This window comes from Scleropages formosus, chromosome 1, assembly GCF_900964775.1.
Source record: "Scleropages formosus chromosome 1, fSclFor1.1, whole genome shotgun sequence".
NCBI classification, from domain to species: Eukaryota; Metazoa; Chordata; class Actinopteri; order Osteoglossiformes; family Osteoglossidae; genus Scleropages; species Scleropages formosus.
Window position 1 is genome coordinate 49,479,249 of NC_041806.1, and position 10,291 is coordinate 49,489,539.

The 10,291-nt window shown below is 46.6% G+C and overlaps 1 protein-coding gene across 5 annotated transcripts in view; it reads right to left on the reverse strand.

Moving 5' to 3' along the window:
• The window catches only part of wasf1 (WASP family member 1), a 43,114-nt gene extending 32,832 nt beyond the window's left edge, over positions 1 to 10,282 (reverse strand). For 3 of the 5 annotated variants that reach the window (XM_029251206.1, XM_029251196.1, XM_029251201.1), the window contains exon 1: positions 10,167 to 10,282. The gene's annotated coding sequence lies outside the window, so the exon portion shown is untranslated. Of the gene's footprint in view, positions 1 to 8,431; positions 8,448 to 9,129; positions 9,211 to 10,166 lie in introns of those variants that run through there. The other 2 variants (XM_029251199.1, XM_029251203.1) reach the window with 2 other exon arrangements.
• Between the last annotated feature and the right edge of the window lie 9 nt (positions 10,283 to 10,291).

Genomic DNA, 10,291 nt, shown 5'->3' on the forward strand with positions numbered 1-10,291 from the left:
GCTCATCAGCGATAAGCAACTGGTCTGCAGAGGAGCAGAGTTCTCCACAGAAGAGGGCTGCGCCACCCCATCGCAGTCCTACATCTCGTCGCACTGAAGCCCGTCGTCTTCGTCAGCTCTCTGAGTGACATCATCAGCAGCAAAGTTTCAAGGAGCATTTCATTCAGGGAATCTGGGACATGGCTTCTACGGCACCGGCTGTTGGATTCCTAGCCAGTACCACACTGGGGCACAACTGTGAGAAAACATTCAAAACACTTCAGCAAATACATGATGAAGAACCAGAGGCTCACTGGTGGAAGACAAAAACGACCCAAGGTCCTTTTGTCTCGCCCAGTGCTTGTTCTGTATCTTTGAGAGATTGTGGGGGAGGGGTGTAGGTGACCGCTGCTCATCTTTTCATGTAAGCAGCCAGGGAAATGTAAAAGGAGAGCTGCCACAGAGCATGGGTGTGAGGGAGAAGCTCTGATGTCCCACAGGGAACCAGAGAGAGCTCAACCTGCACACTCAAACTCATATGCCAGAATAGCAGGGTCCCTGATGGTTCAGATCCACACTTCACCTGGTCAGAAATCAGGGAAGAGACACTTGCTAGTAGCGTGAGCAATGAGAAAGTGCTGGCAGAGTAGAGCATTGTGGTTGCACTCTGGCACGCTGATTAAAAAACATGCCGGGCTTGGGGCTTATCAAAAATTCTCTTTCAATCTGCTCTGATATTCACAAAGAGCATAGTCTGTTTGAGGACTCCATAATGAATAGTGCACGAACAAGGCTGGGGAGTATGGGATGCATACCAATGTACAGTGCGTGGATGGGAGGGCTGCCTCAAATCACTTCTCTTCCTTTGAAATGGTGTTGGAGCAACCCGGTGCACTCCGCACTGGATGTCACCCTTGTAACGGCATCTCTCGAATTATGGGCCTCGAGGAAGCGGGATTCTGTGCCTCCACGGATGTTGGAAAGTGCAGAATGCACGACAAGCACTTGCACTTGTCGACACTCTGCAACCAGATGGATGGGCAAGAATTTTGCTTCCTCTCCTTGTGTGCGCCTCTCCCTCATTGAGTCTTCCTCTCTTGGTCTCCCTTTCCATTGCGAGTAGCAGCCTGGCAGCAGATCTGCAGACGTGACTCCCCACGACAAGTGAAGGAACGGGAATGGAGATCTACTTCTGCTACAGGAGGCTGACCGGATTATCCTGCTGGCCAGAGCCCAGCAGTGCCCCGCACGTCCACACCGCGTCTCACATAAAGGGTGCTCTCTCCACGAGCCCTGTGATCTCCCTAATGAGCAGTGAGGTGGCCACAGAACAACCAACTCCTTCCCACACACTCTAGATCTGTGGCCCACTGGGTCTCCACTGGCCCTCCAGCAACAGAGTGAACCCTAATCAAAACAAAGCCAACTAATAATGACATCTTAACCCTCCTCCCAATTTGGTCAATATATTTCTCTAGTCTTACAACACTTTCAAACCCAGTGTGCAACTACACAAAAGTGGTGCATCATTGCTGGGTGGAAGAGGAAAATAAGTGGGCAATTTGAGCAAAAACAGTGTCAACACTGCAGCACAGGTTACTACTCTGAGATGTGGCAGCAAGAGCCAATCCCCAGCTTTGAAGAGGAATAGCATGTAGTGCAGCGGTTAAAGCCATCTACACCTTACAATGTGGAGATCCTCCAATACTTCCAATCATCCCGATTCTTGCACACTCTAGATGTGTGCAAGGACTAGGAGCATCTACTAGAGGAAGCTAGAGGTGAAACTGGACAAAGTCAGACGGTATTTAGAGAGGCTGGCTGAGTCCTTCAGTGGTGCGATGTCCCCACCGTCCCCCTGAAGATGACAGGGTCAGGCACACAGAATGGACTCCATCACAAGGACGCACACAGCTCAGCTAAATTTTCCTCGTGCCTACAGAGAAGGTCATGTGAAAGCTCAATGTTCCCTTTGGCAGCAGGAAGACGGAACTACGCGCTACTGAATGGTGCGAGCAGAGCTGGAGTGGGCCCGCGATGCCAACATCCCATGTGGCACACCGGGCATCAGGGTGCCGACGTTGCTGCCCTTGACCTACCAGTAGAATAGTCATGAAAGCCGGCTGTCATTGCCCAGCCTGGAACGGCGCCGTTCATTCACCCGGGTATACAAATGGCAAGATTCCCTCTGCTGAGGGGGTGGAGTCAGACACAGCTGCGCAGCTCACAATGCGCAGACTGTTCCCCTCGTCATCCACCAAGCAGATCGGCACAGCTCAAGCAGCACCATTTCCACGGCCGAGCGCAGTAGAAACGATGCGGTCCTTGACAGGAAATATGAGGAACGGAACGAGTGCGAAGCACTGAGAGGTACCCGGTACACCGTCTCCACCCACCCAGGTTCGAGCTGCAGTCCTGGTCATTATATATATCACATCCATCTGATTCATCAGCTCAGCGATGGGCAAGCGTACACTATTCTCACACTTCCACCCCATCACACAGCCGAGTGTTTAAATGCCACAGTGTGAGGGAAGTACCTCTGCTCGCATTTGAACCTGCAACCTATTTGCCCTGTCTCACGCATGCCTGCCCTCAGCACTGTTCCTTCACAATAGTGGTCAGCAGGTGGCACAGCGGTTAAAGCACTGAATCAATAATTAAATGAACTGCGTGTATGACTACAAAGTGTGAACTTTTATTGTACGCTTGAGTTCTGGTGTAACAGTGAACACCATTAGAAGGAAAAAAAAATGAAATGTAGCACCTGGGAGTGGCCAGGTTTGCATTAAATAATGTAAACAATGTAATGTAATAAGGCTCTATTGCAGTTGGCAAAATGGCCATGACACCCGTGTGACCTTGTAAGGCCCGAGCGCAGACCTCGCCAGTAACACTACCAGCATGAGCAGAAACCCTAGCAGTGAGGCATGTCGTGACGATTCATAAAACATCCACCCAATTAAAATGTCTACAGCTAGCACCTTGTCCAGTTCCCCCCTCCAGAGGCAGCTTGAGGACCTGCTGAGTCCTAACTTACATTGGCAGAGTCACAAAGATCGCTCCAGTTCCACCACACTGCAGCAGTGCCGTTAAACTGCTTTTTTCAACCTTTGTTTAAGTCTTTCCAAATAAATAAAATATATAGATGACAGATGCCAGCCAAGTGGTGAGAGAAAGAAAGTTAACGTTGACATTGAAGCCACAAAAATCTCGGAGTAAATGGGGTAAAACCTGCAGTTTCTGTTGCCATGACAACTTACACATGGGCACAACCATTCAGTGATTTAGCCACACCCACTACACCTGCTCAGAAACATTCAGTTATTTTAGCCACACCTACAATAATTACCATGTAGTCTCACAGGTTCCATTTTAATGCGCTTACACTCAGCTGACTCAATAGAACCTTCATTTTTAAACACATATTAACTGTAATTCATTGATAAATGGCAAAAGACTAAACATTCTAACCTCAAGGAGTCACTTTTCATATGAAAAATGGTTTTGTAATCCATAAACGCCACGTTGTAATAATCGTCTCCCCATTAGTGGAACAAGTTCTAATTAATGCCAAGACGAATTTAATCTTCAAACAAGTGGTGAGAACGTGGCCCCGCCCAGCAGAACAGGAACTGGGGAAAGAGGCAGATACATGAAATTTTACTGTCTCTCAGCTTTTACAATGAGCAAAAACCAGAAAGCCAGGATCACACAGCATTGACTAATACTAATGACTGTAAGAGGATCCCTTTTTTATTTTTTGATGAGTGAAATACAGAGTGTGCTCCCCTGATCCCTCACAGCAAAGAGCGGAGCAGTCACAGCACTGACACCACCTCCCACAAGCATCCGCCCAGGCGCTCAGTCGCTTTCCATTCAACTCCACCAGCCCCACCCACCATTCGCACCAGGGGCCTGGGGAAGTGGGCTTTACAGAGAACAAAGCTCACATGTTCAGACAAAGCCGGGCCTTTCAGCGACACAAAAGACACGCCTCTGATAAACAACGCAACAAGCCCAACCAACAGCGGTGGCCGTGGCAGAAGAACCAGAAGATTGAGATGCACGCGAATTCATCTCATTGCTATAAACAAGAAATTGAAGTCAGGCAGCACTGTGGGAACACCGAAAAATAACGCCCAAAAGTGTCTGCAGGACAAGAAGCTCTGGGTGTTAACGAAACCAGTGCCCTTCTCCGTACTCATCTTGAACCGATACAATAAAAATTTCCGTGGTGTAAAACTAGGTACAACATTTTACATCACTTTGGAGAGAAGTATCAGCTAAAAGAATGACTGTGAAAGGTAATCAAGGAATATTTTTGTGTCGTTATTTCTACAATGCTCTACGTTTGCCTACACACCCATTTCCACCCCTCTGTCATGAATCGGTGACAGGAAATGCTGCAATTACGGTGGAACTCGTTCCTCTGGCTTTCCCTCCCCTCCTCACTGGAAAGAGAGCAGTTGCCCATTGATGCAGTGTAAATAAGAGGACATCTCAAAGTGACCTGCGCTCTGTCACAAACGGTCTTTTGCATAATGGGACAACTGCAGAGCTGGTTATGCAGGAACGGGCGTTCAGCTCCTGTGCTGTTCTGTGTCACAAGCCACATAGAGGAAGGCCACCTTTCCCGCCAGACAACGTCACATTCTGACCCGGCGTTGGTGACGGCAAAGCACGACGGCCATCTTCACAAGGAAACACACCCCAGGTGACAGGCTGTGGTACGACAGCCTCGTGCCACAGCCGACAAAACTAGCATGAACCCGCTTTTAGGCTGACCCCACTGCACAAGGAGATGTGGCGATACCTGTGTGCACCTGCTTCCAGAGGGACGAACCCAGCAGATGCGCAAACACACAGTCAGCTGCATTTTAATACCAGCACAACAACACAGCACGAGACACCTGGAACCCTGAACAAAGCTTCCATCGTATGAATGGTGACATCTGGGGTGAGAAGGCACTTTTCCCCCTCTGCAGGGTCGAGGGGGATGACACCTCAGGCCGGCACGGGGTCTACAAGACGTCCAGTTGAAGGACACAAGCTGAATTATACATCCGCTCTGCCTGGAAGGGGGACCAGGAACAAAGACCCCCACTGTGACCAGGAGATAAAGCCCTTCATACATCTTCAAATGACCACCAGGACATTCTTTCGGCTGCTTCACATTGGAAAAACGAGCAACCCCCCCGCTGGACAAACTAAAACCAAGAAAACAGAAATAAAGAGGATGCTGAATAATTCATGAAAGAGTCAAAAATACTGCCAAGGAACAGAAATGAGAACTTCAGAGAGAACAAGTTAAAATCATAAACTGGCATGACCAATTCACACATTAGAGCAGATTAATGTGGAATAGACAGACGAATGGCCTCAACTCAACAGAAGACTAAACGCATGAAAACCAAACTCCTTAGTCATACATGGTGGTCTTATATGCTCCACAGCTGATGAAATATTCACCAAGTGGTGTTCTCTTGACCCTGAAGGGTACAACACTCAAAGGTGTGCTTTAACTTGTTCTTAATTGCAACAGTGCACATTTACTGTTGTTAATTCAGAAAAAATAATCACTAACAAACGTCAAAATGTGTCTGTAAGAGGGATCTTCTGAGTCACTGTTAAATGGGAACAAATACATTTTCCCATGAGTCATGAGAGCTCAGCTATGTAGGATGAAGAAGAGGTTTAGTACTGGTACTTGCTATTAACACAAGCATATGATTGTACCACAGGAATGCCATAACTACAGTGGATGTCAAAATCACCTCACTGAATTGTGTGCATGTCTATATTTTTGTTTGTGAATTCCTACTAGGCACCTCTCATGTGCTATAGCAGCATAAACAAGCAAAATATCAATTAAATCTGTATCTGTGAGTGACAGAGAGAGTGTGTGTTCAACTGATGTATGGATGAGTGACCCAGTGTAAGTAAGTAGCGTATCTAGCAGTGTAAATCACCTTGGTGAAAAATGTATGTGGGCTGATAACACTACATAGAGTTCATTGGAAGTCGCTTTGGAGAAAAGAACTAAGTAAATACTAAATAAATAAATCTACTAAATAAATTAACGTAAATCTGTGTTCATTGTCACATCTGGGTGTGGCCACATCCCCATACGGACCCACTCTCATGTGACACCCTCCAGACTGTTGCCCGTCCAAGTGGCATTACACCACTTCAGTAAAGTTGCTCACAGAAGTGTCAAAACTTCTTTCTCAGAGAGTTTTGGCCATCATTTTTTCCACTGTATACATTAGAATAATTAATTCACCTCCATCAGTGAATGCAACAGTAAAGGAAACAAAGGTGGATTTTGGCTCAACTCAGGCCAGAATTCTAATTGGGAACACAAGACTGATGTTGTTATCATTTTGACATGTCACGACAAGGTCTAAATCTCTTGAAAAGATGGTGATGACTGGAAAAAGAAGGATGGACTCAACCACGGTGAAAATCGACACACCCCTTTCAATCCTAATGACACAAGGGAGGACAAAACATTCTGGAAGCACTATGTGGTGAAAAAGGTCGATACTGACAACAAGGCACTTAGCAACACAAAATGAAATGTTGGATTAGTGTTTCTTTTTTGTGAAACGCAATAAACCCAACAGGACTGCTTCTCCTCCTGCTCCTTACAAAGCCAAACAGCGGTTGACCAAAGGAACGCTCATAAAAGCAGGCCATATGAGTCACAGATCACCCAACAAGTCACTGCAGAGGCTTTGCGTTAAAGGCCACGGTTCAGCGGGGGTTGACCAGGGTTCAGTGGAAAAACCTTTTCAGGACAGTACCAAAGACCTCACGATGCTACTCTTTAAAACTTAGCTAGATATACAAGCCACCATTCTTTTCCTTAATTCTACAACTTGGAAGACTTCCTATTTTGGTTCCCTAAGCCTGACACTTTGTGACTTTCCTGTGATTTTTTTATGCGCTTCAACAACACTTTGTCACGCGTTCCTTTGATATTAACATCACTGTTCAAAAAAAAAAAAAAAAAAAAAAACCCCTTTTGTGCCAGCCTATTCTTCAAATACAGTTGCTCTACCCTGGCTTACTCAAAAACAAGAAGAAGGTGGTTTCATTTCAATCTTGACAGAGTTGGTTTTAAATACTGACTTTGAAAAGTCACAACTATTAGCCCACTTAGGCATCTTTCATCATCACAGAGGAGCTATTGACACAAAAAGTGGTCGTCTGCTAGTCAAAGGTTCCCTCGTAATTCTTCCTTCATCTGCCTCGCTCTCAAAAAAAGGGACTTGGTGCAATATGCCCCGTAAATGACTCCAGGTCAGCTCTAAACTGGGGCAAATTCGATAATTCTAATACAAAAAAAGAACATTAATAAGATGGGAAATTTAGTTCCAGCTAATGGGCATCCAGGAGATATAGGTCTTCCTTTAATGTTTAAAGAGACGGAACGGCAGGGCCTGAGCGGCCCTGGAGGTTTCTCGTGTCATTTCAGAGGACTGATCCATCCAACAGCTGCCACAAGCACGCGCACCAGTGAACCTTTTTATAGAAACGTCGCGCTTTCCACGCACGGCCCGGCTCTGCACGCAAGGAGGGATCGATGCCTCAGAAGCACCTACGATCACAATTAGTCCATTGCACGCACGTGCTCCTCGCACAGCGAGCGGACCCGTTTGCACAGACAGGAATCTCTTCCCGTTGGAAATTCACATGGGACACCATGCCCTGGGGTTCAACGGCGGTCCTGGGGGAAGCCCCAAAGCCACGTCCAGCATGCCGCAGATGGCTCCTCGTGAAAAATCACCGTGGTACAATGCACATTCATCACGTTCGAGATAAAAGCGCTAAGAACATACAGTGCTTTTATACTGACTATACATACTGCGTATTTTCACCATTTTGGAATGAAACAAACACTTCCCCAAACCGTAATGAGGTCGCTCTACGAGAAGGCCTTTAATAACTTTAATACCAAGGTTTGCACAGCCTGCGTTTTTAATTTAGCCCTGCAAAATAACAGCAGAAGACACAAAAGGGGGAACAGCTGATATTATACTACCTTATATTTTAAAACTACCACCATCTCATATTACCATAATGTCCACAATAAATAGGTGTATATTCAGCTATTCAATTTAGGTAATTTGAAATTTAACTGGGGAAACAGGAAAAAAAAAAAAAAGACTGCTCAACCTAGACAGTGAGTGAATTCGTAATTCGTAGTGTTTGTTATTTAAAGAATTAAAACTCACGTCCATTTTGGGACAATATTATACACATTACATATGATATGATATGTAACCAGAGGACATCTTTTCTTAGACAGTCATTATTTAGTATTTCTTACTTTTTTTACCTCAGACACACAATACTAGTTGTGTGGACTTGATGGCTTCCAACTATTTTGTGAGATATTAACATTAAATATGTAATTTTACCGTTAATTTTTATATATACTTACATTTATTTGCTAAACCGGCGTTTAGGTTAAATTTCACCACCGACTTCGTGAATTAAATCGGTCAGAAGTACCGTAAATGTAGCACCAGCTTAGTAATATAAACATACCAAAAGCCCTCGGTCAGAAATACTCCGGTATTTTAGAAATTTAACGACACAAAACCGTTCGTCAGGTACCGCAAGCGTCCGACCTGTGGCGCGCGCTCACGCGCCGAGCGCCCAAGGCAAGCGTCGGGAGCGCGCGTAGCCGCACGCCTCCTCAGCGCAGCACGTTGTAGACGAGTTACGGAGCAGAAACGGGGGGAGGAGAAAAACACGATGGACACGATGGAATCCGATCCTGCGTGACTCTCCCGCCTCCTCCGGACACTTCGAGCCCGGAGAGGCCACGCGCGACGACGGTTCCGCCCTTATTTGTGAAGAAGTGAAAAGGGGAAAAATCATGCCGATGGTCCGGAGCGACTGCAAACGCCGCCGGGCAGTAGTACGCGGGGTTTAGACTAGTTAACAAACAAGCAAGCAGCAAAGACAGACAATGACGGCGGGCGACGCGCTGCGTGTGCCACTCTGCTCGATGTGACACCTCGCTGGATGTGGCACCGCAGGCGGTACAATCGCAACGGACGGGGGCTTTTCGCTTTGTCTCCCCGGCGGTGTCACGGCCGCGGTCCCAGACTGAGCGCACAGACACAGATCCACCTGGAGTCGGAGAAGCAGCTCCGCTGTCGGACCACTGCAGGACACCTCCTCGTGGCCCCGTCACTCAGGCACAACCGACTACTGTACATTAAAAAAAAAAACAAAAAGGGAAACAAAATTACGTCAAAATTGCTTCCCGATATTCTAATAATATCGAATACTAACTGAGATGCTTAACTTGTTTGTTACGATTAACAACTCGGGCCAGTACCTTCCTGACTAAAAACTTAAAATTTCCAAGAACACATGCACATGCTGTCGAATATTTGTCTTCTGAAATTTATTTCGTACTTGGGTCTCGTATAAGAATTTCGAAGACGTCCTCGGATATTATTTGGCATAGAAAAAAAAAAACATTATTAATTAACACTATGCGTTTTATTAGGTTTTCCGCTCATCTGCATATTATATATTTGTCAAGATTGCACTAATTATTTGTGTCTTAATTTTTTGGACGTGGCTCTAAGGTCTTTTACGCATTTTACACACTACGTGCAATATTATAAACGGAGTGCATTGTTATTTCGCCCTTTTCACTAAACCCGTGCATCATGCGGTGGACAGCAGAGGCTCGCGGCGATGCGGTGGCCCGTCTCCAGCTGCCTCCATCCCGCACCTCCGTTTGCGCTCATTTTAATAATAATTGCACGGGGGCGGCGATGCCTCCCCCATCACACACAGGCACCGACATCATTCGTGGCTCGCGACCAGACGCGCGGCTCGGAGCGCTTCTTACACTAAGATTAAGAACAAGAATGAACGATCGCGGCACAGGTAGCAGTTTGTCAAGGTGTGTGACCACAGCGCCCGATGCAGGGGCGCTCACCTGTCAGCCGAACCGGGATCTCGTGCTACCTACACACACAGCATCACCTCCCTCTCGCTTAACAATAATCACACACACATGATGATCTGCGCAGGCAGGAAAGAAAAACCAAAAGCTGATCCCACGCAAAGAAGGCAAACTTCTGAAGGCGTACAGACGCACTCCTTCTGGAAACACGCCGAGTTCGGGTGTGGAGAGGACAGGGCCATACCTGATGAATCTTCTATTCTTATTTTCTTGCCATTTCTGTAAATTGTAAAACCTGGATGACCGTAGTCTCCGCAGGATCCTCGGGCTCAAATATGCACTCCCATCCCGCACCGTGGTTGTGTCAGT